We start from the raw sequence: 18,325 nt of genomic DNA on the forward strand, positions 1-18,325 counted from the left end.
ATGGGGGATGATGCATTAATGAAATTTGATGTAAGAGAAAAAATCCCCATGGAGATCTGATGTGCATTCGGCATTGTCTTCTTATGCACCATTTTTCGTCTTTCCCACCATAGAAACCATGCTGAGACAATAATCATTTCACGCACATTGTGGGGCCCAAAATCAGTAGTTCTTGGTCTGGTAGAAGTAGTAAATATTCCAACACTGTTTCTCCAGCACGATCGACCTCACAGGATTTATCCTATATACTTAAGAAGTTCACCCCACTACTTGATTTATCTAAACATGCAGCCTATCCACCTCAGCGATCTGCCACATCAGCGCCTCCCAACAAACCTTCAACCTTGGAAAATAATGATCAGTTCTGATTTTCCTTTTTCTTTGACCAAACCCCATTTAGATTGTGCGAGTTCGGTTTTCTTCGCCATTAAACTCTCAACGACATGCATCCCATTAATCCAGCCTACATGCAGACCATTATTAGATGCTCACCAAATCCACAAAAAACTATTGCACACAACAACGAAAAAAGAAAGTGATGGAGGCATACGAGAAGTTCCACTGGAATTTTGGGTGGTCACCCAATGTCATCTCTTCCCATTCCTACATCTTCTATATAAGTTGCAAACAGCATCTTTTAGGAATCAATCTTTTCTCCATCCCAGTTTTACAAAGGGATTACTCCTTCTCCTTGCCCAACAACCATCATCCGCCATGGCCCAGGCAATCTTCTCACCACCATTCCCTGCTCGGGGACATTGATGACGCGATAATATTCAGAGGATTCGGTGAGTTATATGTTTTATTTTCCCCCATGATTGGATGTACTTCCTAGCGCCTCCTGTTGTCCTGCAAATTTATGTTGACGGCTCCATGTTTATCTTCATGCATGATCTATCGCCACTCCTGCAAGGATCTGCAATCAACGACACTTGAGCTGTTGAGGGCCACGTGAATCAGGTAGATGCTAGCCGATCGCTACGAATGACCGTGATCCAGGCGTCCGGCTGCCCTCAGTAGCCCTTTCCAGGTTCACAAGTGTCTGCGCTGGAGACACCCTGCTCCAATCTTGCTCTCCTTCCCTCGGTTTCACCAGCCCTCCGTCTCTCCAGTACTCCTCCACCGAAGTACATCAGGTAGCCATGCCGTCAAGATCTGGAAGCAACCATGAAGACACTCATGAATAAGTCGTACATCTCCCTTAACTACCCTCTTCACAGAAGATCTTGTGCTTTGGTTCATGTCGATTCCACAACCATTGACAGCAACATCAAGAATAATGGTCCGACTGTCGGACGCCATATACAGTCGTGCTTTTCTAGGACGACCCCGTCACTACATCAGTGTTGCAACATGTTCTGAACCTCATATACCCCATTTTCTGTCTTATGCATTCTTGATGCCAAATTTACATGTGTATTATCATCTTTATAGTTTGTTTATGCAGATAATTCTGAGTTAGATCTATTGTAGTTTTAGACCAAGATTGCACATTTGATCTGAATTGGCAGAAGTACAAAGTAGCAGGTCGGGTGCTTTCTCTGGTTTATATGTTCGGATGGTTCGGTGAGATATATCCTTAGCCTTTTGTTTCGCATGACAATCATAAACGATTAATGTACTGATGTACATACACGTTTTACCACTCAGTTCTGATACAATAGTGACAATGTTTTTTGAACGTAACCATCTGAAGGAGCGACCATCCGGACTATAGTTTACTAAAAGAGGCATGCGTCTTTATAAGTCATAGCTATATCATGTATATATTTTTTACTCCGAAGGGTTACAAATATTTTGATTGACACATCTTAAGTTTATGTTGGTACTGAACGGTAGGAATTGGTGCTCACATTGTGAAAAGAAAAAGAGAGATAGGAATCTATTCATATTGTTGTTATTGGAGCTCCATTACTCAATGTCAAGTATTGCAAGAAACTATAGTGTCCAATATACGTTTAGTTTTCATTCTTTGTGCAAATCGCATTCATATTCATGTAAATAATATGATATTACTTATGTCATATCACTATATTTAGCAAAAGAAAAAATTACATCTTCACATTTTGCAATATTTATAATTATGCGAAGTATTGTATCCATTGCCATTTTTTCATCTTAAGTTCGCATATACAATATGCGAAAAGTTATTCAATGTATGTACCATCATGTTCATAAGACTTAGAGTTCCCACAGCAACGCGCGGGGTATCATCTACTCCCTCCATTCCAAAATAGATGACCCAACTTTGCACTAACTTTGTATTAAAATTAGTAAAAAGTTAAGTCATCTATTTGGAACGGAGGGAGGGAGTAGTTAATAATAGAGAAAAATTCACTGTAGGTCACATAACTTGAGCCGGGTGACACTTTAGCACCACTACTTAAATACCCGAACTACGGTCCAAATACTTGCGCTAGGGGTTCACTTTGGTCCGTATATACGATTTCGTCTATGTATTCGCTGACTTGGCCGAGTCAGCGCCCGCCAACTCAGCTTTTACCGCCACCTGGTCGAGCCTAGGGTCAATAATAGTCCATTCAGTTTTTTTGCAAAAACACCAGCACCTTGTCGGACTGACCGCGCACCTGGTCGCACCTGGTCGGCCGCTTGCTTATCCCCTCGCTCTCCTCTTCCTCTCCTCCCAATCCTAGCCCAACTCCCGTCCCCGCCGTTGCAGCCATTGCCGACGTCGACGCCCTTCGCCGCCGGCGCAGCCATTGTCGACGCCCTTCTCCGCCTCCTCCGTCCCTGCCATCATGTTGTCTTCCAGCTCCGTCCGCTCTGCATTGTGTGGCCGCTCCATTGCTGTACCATTGATCGGGTGCCCGGATTGCGGCGAGCGGGTGAGGTTCTACCGGTCTAGCACCAATGAGCATGATGGATGGATCTTCTACAAGTGCGTCAACCACACTGTAAGTGCTAGTTCCTAGCTTCTTGTTGATTGATTCATGTTGTGTCAATTCACTCTAGTTTAGACTGTAAGTGCCACATTGAAGCAGAGCACTGATTAAATTGGTCTTTAGGTGCTCTCCTTGGTTGCAAAATTAGTTGGTAAACAAGTCATTGCTCTGATTAATACAGTTGTTTAGACAGTCCTTGTTTGAAAAATTACAAATAGAACTAGTTGGTTAACTAGTCTGCCATTGATTCATGCACTCTGAACTTTACTGTCACTCTGTAATTATTGTTCTCAAGTCACTTGTGATTTCTGGCGCTGGGAGCTTGAATATGTGGAGCATCTGGTTGAAACAAGGCGTCTGGTTGGTGATGCTGATGTAGATGCAATTGGTGCGGCTGAGGACAGGAGGGAAGAGCTTGAGAGGTAGAGGATTAAATCAATGGCAGGCAGAGGCACAGCTGGAAGGGGCATGGCTGGAAGAGGCACTGTAGGCAGAGCTAATTATGCCAGCTCAAGTGAGAATAAGTATGCTACCAAGCAGCAAATTGCTATGCTTTTAGGATTAGGCAGGGATATTTTGCTGCTGCTAAAGCTGCTGATGGCTTTTGTTATAGTGCTTTGTGTGATGTGTTTCACCTTAATTATGAAGAAATGATGTGTTGTTAAATGAGAAGGTGTAGGTGTTCTAAGAGATCTCTTGTTCTAAATTGAGCATACTAAATGCCAGTGTAGAGATCTCTTGTTTGCTCAGTATAAAGTCTTGGTTGTAATGCTTGTTGTAATGGATAATATGTCGGTAATATGAAGTTTGCTTGACCTAATTGCTTTGAAATTACTGACATGTGTATTTGATGTCATAAGTGTAGTTTAACTAATTCTGACAAAAGTATACCTAATTCTAATTCTGTCAGAATTGTACTTAACCTCATTGCTTTCAAATTACTGATAGAAATGCTTTCATAACTAATTACTGACAGAAATGCACTTAACTAATTGTTGCATAACTGAACTAAATTATGTTAACTAATTGTTGTCATAAATGAACTAACTTATGTTAACTAATTGGTGTCAGAAATGTAACTCATGTCAGCACAGGCCCCCTTTTCTCAACACAACTGAACTCAAAAGCAAGCATGTACTTGCACCTGCTGCAAACACCCACCCAGCAACTTGCACTCTACATGTAGCTTTGGTCCACCACGAGTCCACCACCACCACCACCACCAGATCCCCTTATTCTTCCTCTTCTGTCATCTTTAATTTTGTGCACCACCAGATCCCTTCTCTCCTCTGTCAAATAGCACCAACAGATCCCCTTCTCATATTCATCCAGCAGTAACCATGGTGTCCTGGGATAATCTTCCCAGTTCTTTTGAAGATGACTCTGTGACCATCCAGGTTAGTGTGCTCCCCACCCAGTCTAGGGTTTCTCAGCTAGGGTTTCTCTGTCTATTGATTCCAAATGTCTCTCTTTTGTTTAGCCACCTGCCACAATTTTCTGTGAGGAATGGAGTGGCTTGGCTATAGATCTGCCTAGCTTTAGATGTGGGCATGGATCTTTGTGTGAGAAGCATGTGGCATTTGAATCGTTTGATAGTGGAAGAAGGTTTCTAGCTTGTGCACAGAAGGTTAGTAATTTTGTTTGCATTTGGCATTGTTAAACAGGAAGTCATTTGTAGTATGTTTTAAGTCATTTGTGGCATTTGAATACTGGCAGTTAACTGAATTTTTTGTTTGGTCTAAATTGTTAGGAGGTACCTAAATGCAGATATGTTGAGTGGGTTGACCCTGAGTGGCCTGATGCTCTGAAGATGAGCCTAGATAGTATACAAACCATGTATGAAGAGGAGAAAAAACAGAGGCTCAGACAGAATGTTGTGAGTGCTGAAGAAAACTTGAAGGTTCTTGATGAGAAGAAGAAGATGGAGAATGGGTTGAGGCATTTCAAGCTTGATTTTGCTAAGATGGTGGCTGAGAAGGAGCAGGCAATGAGCCAATTAGGCAGCACACAACTTGCTCTGACTAATCTAAAGGAAGAACTTGAGAAGAAGAAGATGACAGACAAGTCAGTAACCAACATTCATCAGGTCTTCAGGGTTAAAGCAAAGAAAGAGAGAGACCAAGCAGTGCAGGAGAGGGACCAAGTGATTCAAGAGAGGGATGATTTGAAGCATGAGAAAAGGAAGCTTGAGTACATGATTGGTGACCTATTCAAACACAAAGAGGCCACCAGGGAGAAGATAATGAAGCTGAAGGCCATGTTGAATGAATTTGATTGAATTTGTGTCATTGTAAAAAATTGACTTTGTATCTTTCCTACAATGTGTACTTTCTGTCAAATGAACATGAACCTCCTCCTGGATTTGTGTCATTTGTACTTTCTGTTAAATTTTATCTAAATTGGGTTCAGATAACTAAATTGTGTTAAGACAACTAAATTTAGATAAGAAATTGAAGTTAACTGTCAGTGTTTCTTATTTTGAAAAGATTTGCTGCTTTCTATGACTGAATTTGTATGCCTGAATTTGTATTGTTGAATTTGCTGCAAACTGAACATATGTACCAAATTTGGATTAAACAAGAAAATTAAAAATCACAAAAAAAAGTTTTGCCTGGGTCTCGAACCCAGGACCTGTGGTGTGAGGAACTGCGTGCAATGCCAGTGTGATAAGAACGGTGCTTTGCTCAAGTGTTACTTGACAACCTACTTATTCTGCTTCCACTCCCCTCCCTGTTAACTGAATGCTTGCAGTTAACTAAATTTTAACAGTTGTCTGAATTAACTCATTGAAAAGATAACTAAATGTTTACCGTCTGCTGAAATTGGTTTGAAAAGATAACACTGAATTCTAACAGTTAACTGGATTTTAACAGTTGTCTGGATTTTTATAGTTAACTGAATTTTAACACTTATCTGAATTTAGTTATCTGACAAATTTCATTGCAGACAAAGTTCAGTTAAGACAAAATTCAGTGAAGACAAAGTTCAGTTAAGACACTTTTTCTTTTGGATTGTTGCCTTATATAGCAACAAGACACTTTTGTATTATTGCCTTATATAGCAATAAGACAGTTTTGGGTTGTTGCCTTATATAGCTACAAGACTGCATGAGCAACATCAACAGAGAACATAAAACATCATGACATAGTTCAACTACCACTTATATAGCATCAACATAGTTAAACTGCCAACATAGTTCAACTACCACTGCCACTTAGTTCAACATTGACAACAGAAATTAGAAATAAATTATGTGCTTAATATACAAGCACACCTGACAAAATACACTATTTTTAACTTATATGCTAAAAATATGCATATTTAAGCATACCTAACTACTGCCTGCAACTTCTTCATGCCTGCAACTGCATGTCACCTTCTTCATATTCTTCAGTTCTTCAGCTTCTGGAGGCACTCCGAGCGGCGAACCTCCACCTGTGCCACCTTCCTCTTCTTCTTCCTCTTTGGCTGCTTGTCACCCTCCACCTGTGCTTCCAGGGCCAAGACCACCTCCACCTCCTGCTTGACGATGCCAGGAACATCGGGAAGCTGCTCGACGTCAATGGGGTGGTGCTTGTCACCCTCCCTAGCGACAGGCACCACCATCTGGACCTCTGGCTCGGGGATGACAAGCGCCGCCATCTGGACCTCTGGCTCGTCGTCAGAGAGGACAATCACCTCCGGCTCCTCCCAGCCAGTCGACCAGGATGAGTCGGCAGCATAGCCAGAGTCGTTGTCAGAGCCAGAGTCGTACTCCAAGTCAGACAAGATGTAATCGGAGACATCGTCGCACCCGAGGAGGTCGGGCTGGTAGTGGTCCCAGTAGGCCGTGTTGACAGGCGCGGGGACAACCACCTCGACATTCTGGATGCGCTCCGCTCGCGAGCTAGCGTGCGGCGGATCCGTTTGTCGCGGTGATGACCCACAAGTGTAGGGGATCTATCGTAGTCCTTTCGATAAGTAAGAGTGTCAAAACCGGCGGATCTCGGGTAGGGGGTCCCGAACTGTGCGTCTAGGCGGATGGTAACAGGAGACAGGGGACACGATGTTTTTACCCAGGTTCGGGCCCTCTCGATGGAGGTAAAACCCTACTCCTGCTTGATTGATATTGATGATATGGGTAGTACAAGAGTGGATCTACCACGAGATCAAGGAGGCTAAACCCTAGAAGCTAGCCTATGGTATGATTGTTGTAATGGTTGTATGTCCTATGGACTAAAACCCTCCGGTTTATATAGACACCGGAGAGGGCTAGGGTTACACAGAGTCGGTTACAATGGTAGGAGATCTACATATCCGTATCGCCAAGCTTGCCTTCCACGCCAAGGAAAGTCCCATCCAGACACGGGACGAAGTCTTCAATCTTGTATCTTCATAGTCTTGGAGTCCGGCCGATGATGGTAGTCCGGCTATCCGGACACCCCCTAGTCCAGGACTCCCTCAGTAGCCCCTGAACCAGGCTTCAATGACGATGAGTCCGACGCGCATATTGTTTGGCATTGCAAGGCGGGTTCCTCCTCCGAATAATTCATAGAAGATTGTGTACACCAGGATAGTGTCTGGCTCTGCAAAATAAATTCCACATTCCACCATAGAGAGAATAATGTGTGCACAAGTTCAATCTGCTGACGTTTTCCGTGGCATGACGTCACACCACCACCAAGCCTTTACTTGAATCGTTTTTTATTATACCACCTCAGCGCGTTTAGCGAAGCGGTTTCCTTGGCACGTCTTGTCGAAGCAGAGATCATGTTCCCCTTATTCCGGGATTCCCATCAATACGGACGTGGGTAACCCAACCGCGCCATTGATGGTGGCGCTTGGGAGATAAGCGAGTTTTACCAGGCCGGTGGGGACGCATAGTCTTCGTCCGCCCATATATAAGGGGATAAGGATCCACCCTTTTTTACCTACGCCTTCTTCCTCCTTTGCTTATCCATCTCCGCGCACTCGAGCTCCAGCACCCAAGTTCACACATCTCGTATCAACCTTCTCCAGCCATGTCCAGAGCGGGAGGCAAATGGATGGCCTCCTCCGTTACGGAGGGGCACATCGAAAGACTGTGCGGCACCGGATACCTGTCCAGCGACATCGTGCACCGGCTGCCCGACAAGGGGCAGCTCATCCCCACCCCCAGGCCCCATGAGAGGGTCGTATTCCTTCCCCACTTCCTCCGCGGACTGGGCTTCCCACTTCATCCCTTCGTCCGGGGGCTCATGTACTACTACGGCCTGGACTTCCACGATCTGGCGCCAAACTTCATCCTCAACATCTCGGCATTTATCGTTGTGTGCGAGGCCTTCCTCTACATCCAACCCCACTTCGGCTTGTGGCTAAAAATCTTCAATGTCAAGCCGAAGGTAGTGAAGGGCGTCCAAGCGGAATGCGGAGGCGCCATGGTGGGCAAAATGCCCAACGTCCTCTGGCTCGAGGGCGCCTTTGTGGAAACCATCAAGGGGTGGCAATCGGGGTGGTTCTATATCACCAAGCCGCGTGACCCTAAATGGGCAGCGGCCCCCGAGTTCAGATCTGGTATCCCCATACAGCTCACCTCCTGGAAAGAGAAGGGATTGCTATGGGGTAGTTCGGAGGAGCTGACCGGACTCCAGTCCTATCTCCAGACCCTGGTGAACAAGAAGCTCAAGCTTGTCAATGTGATCCAGGTCATGCTCATCCGCCGGATTCTCCCCTGCCAACAGCGGGCCTTCAATCTGTGGGAGTTTGATCCGGCACAGCACCGGACCCTGAGCGGGCTCTTCGACACGACGTACAAAGCTGCCCGGAGGGTGCTATTCAAGGGCAGGGAAGCCCCCGCATCCGCGACTGAAGATCGTGGATTCAGCACCAAGCGCCCGGCCGGCGAGGTGAGCTTTGTCATCCTTTACGGGACACTTATTTCTTTCATAGTTTGACTCTATGCGGGATCTAAAACTCCCAATGCCTTTAACAGGACTGGCAGAGGACGTCCGGACAGGTCAACTGTCCGGCTCCCCTCCCCGAAGAACCAGTGGATGCCCGTTTAACGGGGCTGCTAGTCCCGGCACTTTATGTGGTGCCGGAGAAGAAGGCCACGAAGAAGGCCACGGGAACCCGAAGGAGTTCCCGGCGCCAGGTGGTATCGGACTCATCGTCCGATGGCTCCGAGGCGGACTCCTCCCCCGAAGATGAGGAGGAGAAAGAGGACTCTCCCCAGGAGGGGGAGAGAGGAAAAGGAAGGCTTCCCCAACGGGGGAGGCCGAAGGGTCCAAGAGGAGAAGATCCTTCCCCCGGACGGCTCCGCCAACGCCAATGACGGCGACGAGGAGTGGCCCTCAAGGGCCAAGCCCCTGGCAAGATCGTAAGTATCCGGACTCCTGAGTGATTCGTAATTCCTTTTTCGTGCCACGTAGTGTCCTTCTAATGCCGCATACTATTTGTAGCCCGGCCGAGGAGGATCTTCCCGCTTCATCCAGCGGATCCTTGGCCCCGTCGGATGTAGATTCCATTCCGACCGCCTCCACCCCTCGCGAAGCTGAGGACGCCGAGGTGGGATCCCAGGAGGGGACCCGCCAGGAGGGGGAGGCTCCGGAGGTGCCACAAGGCAACCTCCCGGACTTCGTGCCGGACTCCGCGCCGGAACCCGCAGTGGTTCCGGAGTCCGGCAGGCGGCCCCTTCGCAAGAAGGGCAAGACCGTGACATCGGCAGCCTCCGTCCAACCGGAGGCGCCGGACAACTTGTTGGAGGCGCTCAACGGCGCTTCCATCGAGGAAGAGCACCGCACTATCATGAGTGCGGTGATTCAGAAGGTTCAGCACGCCAAGAGCGGGCTGACCGAAGCCTGTAGTAGCCTTCTAACAGGCTTTGAGGTAAGAAGTTTAAAATATGTAATGTGATACTGCATAGACAGTAGCCCCTGATGCTCGGTTTGGTGTTCGGAAAGAAAAACCGGACTGAGGATCTAAAAAAGATATACGCAGGATTGCTAAAAATTATGTCAATATGGGTTTGCAGGCTGCGCTGCTGACCTCTGTCGCACTGACTGTGGAGGTCGGTGCTTTGAAGTAGGACCTCGAGCGGTCCGAGCAAGAGCTCGGCCTTGCCAAGAAGCAGCTCGAGGACAAAGAAGGTGAGTAACACCACTTTGAAATTTGTACCTTACAGAAAAGGATTTAGGTTGCAATAGAAATAACAAGGATAACGTGGGTGCTGAAGGGGCCACGAACGAGGTGGCGACCCTGGAGGAGGCCGTGTCCGCGGCCGAACGCAATGCGGTCGCGGAACGGGTGGAGCGAGAGAAGCAAGAGGCGCGGGTGGCGGAGGTGCGGCAAGAGCTCCAGGCTCTCATGGAAAAGCATGAGAGTTTGGAGCGCGACTCAAAGACTCGAGAGTCCAAGCTTGCCTCGGCTCTTGAAAGTGCCAAAGCCGCCAAGGCCGAGGCCCATAAGTCCCTCGAGGAGATTGAGGCGATGAAGAAGATAGCGGCGGGTAAGGCATTTTTCATGCAAAGCAAGCATGTGAATGTAAATTACCTGTTACTTACCCAGATTCGGAGCTCTCCAGGGGCGTTTGTAGATCTGCCTCGCAGCGTGTCAGATGCCGCCGCATTCTACCGGGCCGAGGAGGGGAGCTCAACGGAGAAGGTCTTCTGGTCTCAATATGCTGAGGCCGGACATCCGGTGCCCCCTAGCAATCAGCTGAAGCAGCTGGTCGAGCTCCACAAGGTAGCCGAGCAGGCCATGAAGGGCCTCATAGTTCGGCTGTGGCCTGGAGAGGCCATGCCTGGGAGCTACTTCGGCCTCGTGCGGGGGCTGGTGGATGCGTGCCCCTGGGTGGAGGTCATCAAGCGATCCACCTGTATTGAAGGTGCCCGTCGGGCCCTTGCCCGCGCAAAGGTGCACTAGGGCAGGCTGGATGCTGAGAGGCTTCTGACGGACGCGCCGCCGGCGGGCAAGCAGTATCATACGCCCGAAATGTACTATAAGACTGTCCTGAAGGGTGCCCGCAAGATTGCGGATGAGTGCCCCAGAGATGTAATTTTTGAGTAGACTCGCAATGTGTTATCCTGTGCGCTGAAAACTTTGTTCATATGCGCTAAGCAACGCTTGTTTGATTTAAAATATTACCTTCTGTGCGGCTGTTTATCAAATCTGAGAGATGGCAAGTCGTCGGCTTCAGCCCCCATGCCACGAGTGCTGGGGTGTTCGGGATAAACTTGAGCGCTCTTGTTCCCATTTTTGGGTCCATCTAGGGAGGCGCTCAACACAACGAACAAGGCAACCGGACTTATAATGCTTGAACACTCTCACTTAGCCATAGAATTCTATAATTTTAAATTTCGGCGAAGCCCCTAGTGTTCGGAAGACCGAATTCGGGGCGCTATCCACGCCTTGGCCGGACACAGCCGGTTCCTCGCTCTAAGCGGCATAAGTCTTTAAGGACTCGAAAAGACCTCTCGAACAGCGACCAGCTCTCGCCTTATCATGACAGTCAGTTTTAGCTTTCTCCACTGAGGCGCTCGCCCAGCTCAACCGGGGTGCAATCGCAGTGGTTCTCCCAGTGCTACCTTAGCCGACGGAACGGAACGTAAGGTACCAAAACATGGGAGCCGGGCAAACCCAACTATTGACCCAAGACATGATTCGGAGCCGATGCATATAGTGCTATAAGTTCGGGGTGCCGCACTTGTGAAAGTGTTCGGACTTCACACCATAATGCGGGGAACATAAGCCCCTGGTGTATTCGGCCGTACCAAATTGTACGGACGCAAGATGTCATAAATGAACATATATATAAATAAAGGAATGCAATTATAAGCGAAAAAGTGATGCATTGTTTATTCAAGGAATTCTGCCATGAGTGCAGAACGATACAAATAGTGCGGTAAGCAAGGGAGTGGACTATTTTAAACATGTCCCCCTCCAGGGGTGGGCTGCGGAATGGTGTAATAAACAGATTTAATGCTCGTAATGGAGACCACCTGAGTGTTCGTCGTAGCCCTTGTTCCTCCCTGGCTGTTGCATCATGAGTTCGGCAGATCTACTGCCGAACAGCGCCTCTTGTAAATGTAGTATTGTGGATAAAAATAAAAAAAGGAAAAGAAAAAGAGCAACACACTTAGGAGCCCCTGGTGTGGTTGAGCCACACTCTGGGCCTGTCGTGGTCGTGCCCCTCCCCCTATGCCGAAGGTATCTCCAGAGCGTAATGATGTACACGAAAAGCTGGTCTTGCAATCATGCTAGGGCTGGGGTTGGGGCCGCATTGCTACGCGTGCTCGGAACGTGCCAGGGGGTCTTGGTGTATGTTACTCCAGGCGCGTTTAATCATGTCCGGTCTTTTAACGGCCGGACTCGAAAATTGCCTTAAGAGGCTGCTCTGTACTTCTGCCGCGAGAGCCGCTGTGTGTTCCTCCATTCGGAGGGAGCGTTCAGTGTTTCCGTTGACCGTGATGACTCCACGAGGGCCAGGCATCTTGAGCTTGAGGTATGCATAATGCGGCACCGCGTTGAACTTTGCAAACGCGGTTCGTCCGAGCAGGGCGTGATAGCCACTGCGGAACGGGACTATGTCGAAGATTAACTCCTCGCTTCGGAAGGGGATCCGAAGACCACTTCCAGCGTGACCGAGCCTATACAATTGGCCTCGACACCTGGTATGACGCCTTTGAAGGTTGTCTTTGTAGGTTTAATCCTTGAGGGGTCTATGCCCATCTTGCGCACTGTATCCTGATAAAGCAGGTTCAGGCTGCTGCCGCCGTCCATGAGGACTCTAGTGAGGTGAAATCCATCGACGATTGGGTCTAAAACCAATGCGGCGAATCCGCCATGGCGGATACTGGTGGGGTGGTCCCTTCGATCAAAAGTGATCGGGCAAGAGGACCATGGATTGAACTTCGGGGCGACTGGCTCCATCGCATATATGTCCCGAAGTGCACGCTTCCGCTCCCTCTTGGGTATGTGGGTTGCGTATATCATATTTACCATCCGCACTTGTGGGGGGAAACCCTTCTGTCCTCTACTGTTCGGTGGCCGGGTCTCCTCCTCGTCGTCGCTATGCAGCCCCTTGTCATTGTTTTCGGCAATTAACTTGCCTGCCTGCTTGAATACCCAACAATGTCTGTTGGTGTGGTTAGCTGGCTTTTCGGGGGTGCCATGTATCTGGCAAGAGCGGTCGAGTATTCGGTCCAAATTGGACGGACCCGGAGTGGTTCTTTTGAATGGCTTCTTCCGCTGACCGGGTTTAGAGCCTCTGAATCCGGCGTTGACTGCCGTATCCTCATTGTTATCGCCGCTAACGCGGTGTTTGTTTTTGTTTCGACGCGACCTGCCATTGTGGTCCTTAGTATCCGGACTGCCAGCATTTTTGTTGAGGTTGTTGTTGCGAGCTAGCCAGCTGTCCTCTCCCGCACAGAAGCGGGTCATGAGTGAAGTGAGGGCTGCCATGGATTTCGGCTTTTCCTGTCCTAGGTGCCGGGCCAGCCACTCGTCATGGATGTTATGTTTGAAGGCTGCAAGGGCCTCTGCATCCGGACAGTCGACGATTTGATTTTTCTTTGTTAAGAACCGTGTCCAGAATTGTCTGGCCGATTCGTCTGGCTGCTGAATTATGTGGCTTAGGTCATCGGCGTCTGGTGGTCGCACATATGTGCCCTGGAAGTTGTCGAGGAATGCGGCTTCCAGGTCCTCCCAACACCCAATTGACTCTGCTGGCAAGTTGTTAAGCCAATGCCAAGCTGGTCCTTTAACCTTGAGTGGGAGGTACTTGATGGCGTGGAGATCGTCGCCACGGGCCATATGGATGTGAAGGAGATAATCTTCGATCCAAACCGCAGGGTCTGTTGTGCCATCGTAGGATTCAATGTTCACGGGTTTAAACCCTTCAGGGATTTGATGATCCATAACTTCGTCTGTGAAGCATAGTGGGTGTGCAGCGCCTCTATATTGAGCAATATCACGACATAGCTCAAGAGAGCGTTGTCTGCTGTGTTCGGCCCGGCCGGAGTTGCTGTATCCGGCGCGACGGTGGTCGTCGTGGGTCGTGGGGCGCCCACATGATCCGTAGATAGATCTTGATTGTCTTGCCTTGTCCTCCAATATATCCCGCAAGTCCGGCGCATTCCCCCGTGGCTTCGTACTTTTCGAGCGGTGCCGGGGTACGGTTCTGATGGAGGGCCTAGATGCCTCTCTGTCGCGACCACGGGGTGGTCGGTCTGCCGTATTGTGCGCTGGTGATGAAGGTTTGTACGCTTCCTCCTCTAGTCGGGGGAGCAACTTGCATTTTGGGTAGCTTTTGGAGGGGCGTTCGAGTTCATACTCTTCGGCCGCGAGGACCTCGGTCCATCTGTCGGCCAGCAGGTCTTGATCAGCCTGAAGCTGTTGCTGCTTTTTCTTTAGGCTGTTCGCCGTGGCCATTAGCCTGCGTTTAAAACGCTCTTGTTCGACGGGATCCTCGGGCACGAAGAATTCGTCGTCATTGAGGCTTGCCTCGTCTTCGGAGGGAGGCATGTAATTTTCGTCCTCCTCGTCTGCCGCTCTCTCCTGAGGGCTGGCTACTCCGTCCTCCTGTGCTGAATCTTGCTGGAGGGGGTTGTCTTCGGCACTCTCTGGGGTGTTATTATCTCCGGTGCCGGACTCTCCATTTTTACTGTGGCGGGATTTAGAGCGGCGCCGCTGACGTCGGCGCTTGGGCTGTTTCTTAGAAGAATCCGCCTCCTCTGCTTCTTCGCCGTCCCCATCCTTTGGGGTGTCCACCATGTATATGTCGTATGACGAGGTGGTCTTCCAGTGCCCTGTAGACGCTGGTTCTTGATCGTCTCCGGCATCGTCGTCCATACCGTCGATGTCTTCGGAGTCATAGTCTAGCATGTCGGTTAGATCATCGACAGTGGCTACAATGTGGGTGGTGGGTGGGCCTCGAATTTCTTCGTCGTCCGCATCCCAACCGTACTGACCGCAGTCTGGCCAGGGTTCTCCAGATAACGAGAGATGTTTTAGCGAATTTAGGATGTCGCCAGAGGGTGAGTGCTGAAAGATGTCCGCGGCGGTGAACTCCATGATCGGCGCCCAATCGGATTTGATTGGCAGGGGCGCAGGAGGTTCGGAGTCCGGCAAGGAGTCCGGCGCCTCGGAGTCACGAGCTTTATAAGGGACAAGGTCAGTATTCGGCTCCATCGCCGTGGAAGTTGCAGCTCCCAAGGCGGTGTCCAGCCACCTGTCCTCGATCTGCGCGGTCGGCTCCGAACTATGGGTCAGAGCGGACTTGTGTGCGGCCTCCAGGGTACTATCCAGCAGCAGAGCTAGATCATGCCCATCGTGAGAGCTAGATCATGCCCATCGTGACAGTGCGGCACGCTCGGCTGTGGCTCGACTCCATTGAAGATCAAGTCCCCGCGGATGTCAGCCGTGAAGTTTAGGCTTCCACCTGACCTGATGGCCAGGGGCGTAGCTTTCGATCTGCTCCAGATGGCCAAGTGAATTGGCCCGCAGTGCGAAGCCGCCGAACACGAAGATATGTCCGGGGAGAAAAGTCTCACCCTGGACGGCGTTGTTGTTGATTGAAGAAGCCATCAAGCCTATCAGTGACGACACAGAGGAACTCTCAATGAAAGCACCAATGTCGGTGTCAAAACCGGTGGATCTCGGGTAGGGGGTCCCGAACTGTGCGCCTAGGCGGATGGTAACAGGAGACAGGGGACACGATGTTTTTGCCCAGGTTCAGGCCCTCTCGATGGAGGTAAAACCCTACTCCTGCTTGATTGATATTGATGATATGGGTAGTACAAGAGTGGATCTACCACGAGATCAAGGAGGCTAAACCCTAGAAGCTAGCCTATGGTATGATTGTTGTAATGGTTGTATGTCCTACGGACTAAAACCCTCCGGTTTATATAGACACCGGAGAGGGCTAGGGTTACACAGAGTCGGTTACAATGGTAGGAGATCTACATATCCGTATCGCCAAGCTTGCCTTCCATGCCAAGGAAAGTCCCATCCGGACACGGGACGAAGTCTTCAATCTTGTATCTTCATAGTCTTGGAGTCCGGCCGATGATGGTAGTCCGGCTATCCGGACAACCCCTAGTCCAGGACTCCCTCAGTAACCCTAACCACAGCATTAAACATTTGGATCCAAATCAGCCCCTAACGAAGCAATGCATAAACTAGGGTTTAAGCTTCTGTCACTCTAGCAACCCATCATCTACTTATTACTTCCCAATGCCTTCCTCTAGGCCCAAATAATGGTGAAGTGTCATGTAGTCGATGTTCACATAACACCACTAGAGGAAAAGACAACATACATCTCATCAAAATATCGAACGAATACCAAATTCACATTACTACTAATAGCAAGACTTCACCCATGTCCTCAGGAACAAACGTAACTACTCACAAAGCATATTCATGTTCATAATTAGAGGAGTAATAATATGCATTAAGGATCTGAACATATGATCTTCCACCAAGTAAACCAACTAGCATCAACTACAAGGAGTAATCAATACTACTAGCAACCCACAGGTACCAATTTGTGGTTTTGATACAAGATTGGATACAAGAGATGAACTAGGGTTTTGAGAGGAGATGGTGCGGGTGAAAATGTTGATGGATATTGACCCCCTCCCGATGAGAGGATCGTTGGTGATGACGATGGTGATGATTTCCCCCTCCCGGAGGGAAGTGTCCCCGGCAGAACAGCTTTGCTGGAGCTCTAGATTGGTTCCGCCAAGGTTCCGCCTCGTGGCGGAGGAGTTTCGTCCCGTAAGCTTGCACACGATTTTTTCCAGGGTAAAAGCCTTCATATAGCAGAAGATGGACACCGGGGGGCCACCAGGGGGCCCAGGAGACAGGGGCACGCCTAGTAGGGGTGGGCGCGCCCCCACCCTCTTGGCCAGGGTGTGGGCCCCTTGAGGTGTTTCTTCCGCTCAATAATTCTTATTAATTTCAAAAGTAAGTTTCGTGGAGTTTCAAGATTTTTGGAGCAGTGTAGAATAGGTTTCCAATGTTTGCTCCTTTTCCAGCCAGAATTCCAGCTACCGGCATTCCCCCTCTTCATGGTAAACCTTGTAAAATAAGAGAGAATAGCCCTAAGTATTGAGATATAAAGTGTAATAACAGCCCATAATGCAATAAATATTAATATAAAAGCATGATGCAAAATGGACGTATCAACTCCCCAAGCTTGGACCTCGCTGTCCTCAAGCGAAAGCCGAAATCGAAAAATATGTCCACATGTTTAGAGATAGAGGTGTCGATAAAAATAAAATACGGACATGAGGGCATCATGATTATTCTTATAACAACAACATATATAGATTTTATCATATGATTTCTTGTACTCAAGTAACAATCAATTCACAATGTCAAGTATGGTTCAGAAACTTCATTGAGAACTAAAAAAACTATAATCTCAGTCATTGAAGCAATTGCAATTTATCATAACACCAGAAAGAGTCAAGAATTGAGCTTTTCAGCAAGTCCACATACTCAATTATTATGTAGTCCTCTACAATTGCTAACACTCACGTAATACTTGTGGTTATGGAGTTTCAACCGGACACTGAGAAAGATAGGGGCTTATTGTGTTGCCTCCCAACATATTCACCTTTAGGTGATGTCAACAATAATAATCCATGCTAACTTACATCCAATTGGATATATGTATCATGATCTTTCAAACACGAAGAGCTTGCCAGAGGATAAAATGAAAAAGGGAAAGGTGAAGATCACCTTGACTCAAGCATAAAGTAAAAACATAAAGTAAAAGATAGGCCCTTCACAGAGGGAAGCAGAGGTTGTCATGTGCGTTTAGGGTTGGATGCACAAAATCTTAATGCAAAAGAATGTCACTTTATATTGCCCCTTGTGTGTGGACCTTTATTATGCAGGTCGTCGCTTTTATTGCTTCCACAACAAGATCGTATAAAGCTTATTTTCTCTGCACTAATAAGTCATACATATTTAGATAGAAATTTTTATTGCCTGCAACATGACAACTTACTTGAAGGATCTTACTCAATCCATAGGTAGGTATGGTGGACTCTCATGGCAAAACTGGGTTTAAGGATATTTGGAAGCACAAGTAATATCTCTACTTGGTGCAAGGAATTTGGCTAGCATGAGGGGGAAAGGCAAGCTCAACATGTTTGGAAGGTCGATGACAATATACTTTAAGTGAGATGTGAGAAAACATATACCATTACCTTGTCTTCCTTGTCCAACACCAACTCTTTTAGCATGTCATACTTAATGAGTGCTCCCAATCATAAAAGTTGTCCAAGATAATATATTTGTATGTGAACCTCTCTTTCCTTATTACTTCCTATTAATTGCAATGATGACCAAAGCTACGTTTATCAACTCTCAACAACTTTTATGCCTCATACTTTCTATGTGTGAAGTCATCACTAACCATAAGATCAATATGAACTCTACTTTCTCAAGATCAT

General features: G+C 48.0%; 1 pseudogene; it reads left to right on the forward strand.

The window, feature by feature from the left end:
- The first annotated feature begins 2,759 nt into the window (after positions 1–2,759).
- Positions 2,760–5,181, forward strand: LOC123078473 (uncharacterized; annotated as a pseudogene).
- Positions 5,182–18,325: the final 13,144 nt, after the last annotated feature.

This window comes from Triticum aestivum, chromosome 1B (genome assembly GCF_018294505.1).
Source record: "Triticum aestivum cultivar Chinese Spring chromosome 1B, IWGSC CS RefSeq v2.1, whole genome shotgun sequence".
NCBI lineage: Eukaryota > Viridiplantae > Streptophyta > Magnoliopsida > Poales > Poaceae > Triticum > Triticum aestivum.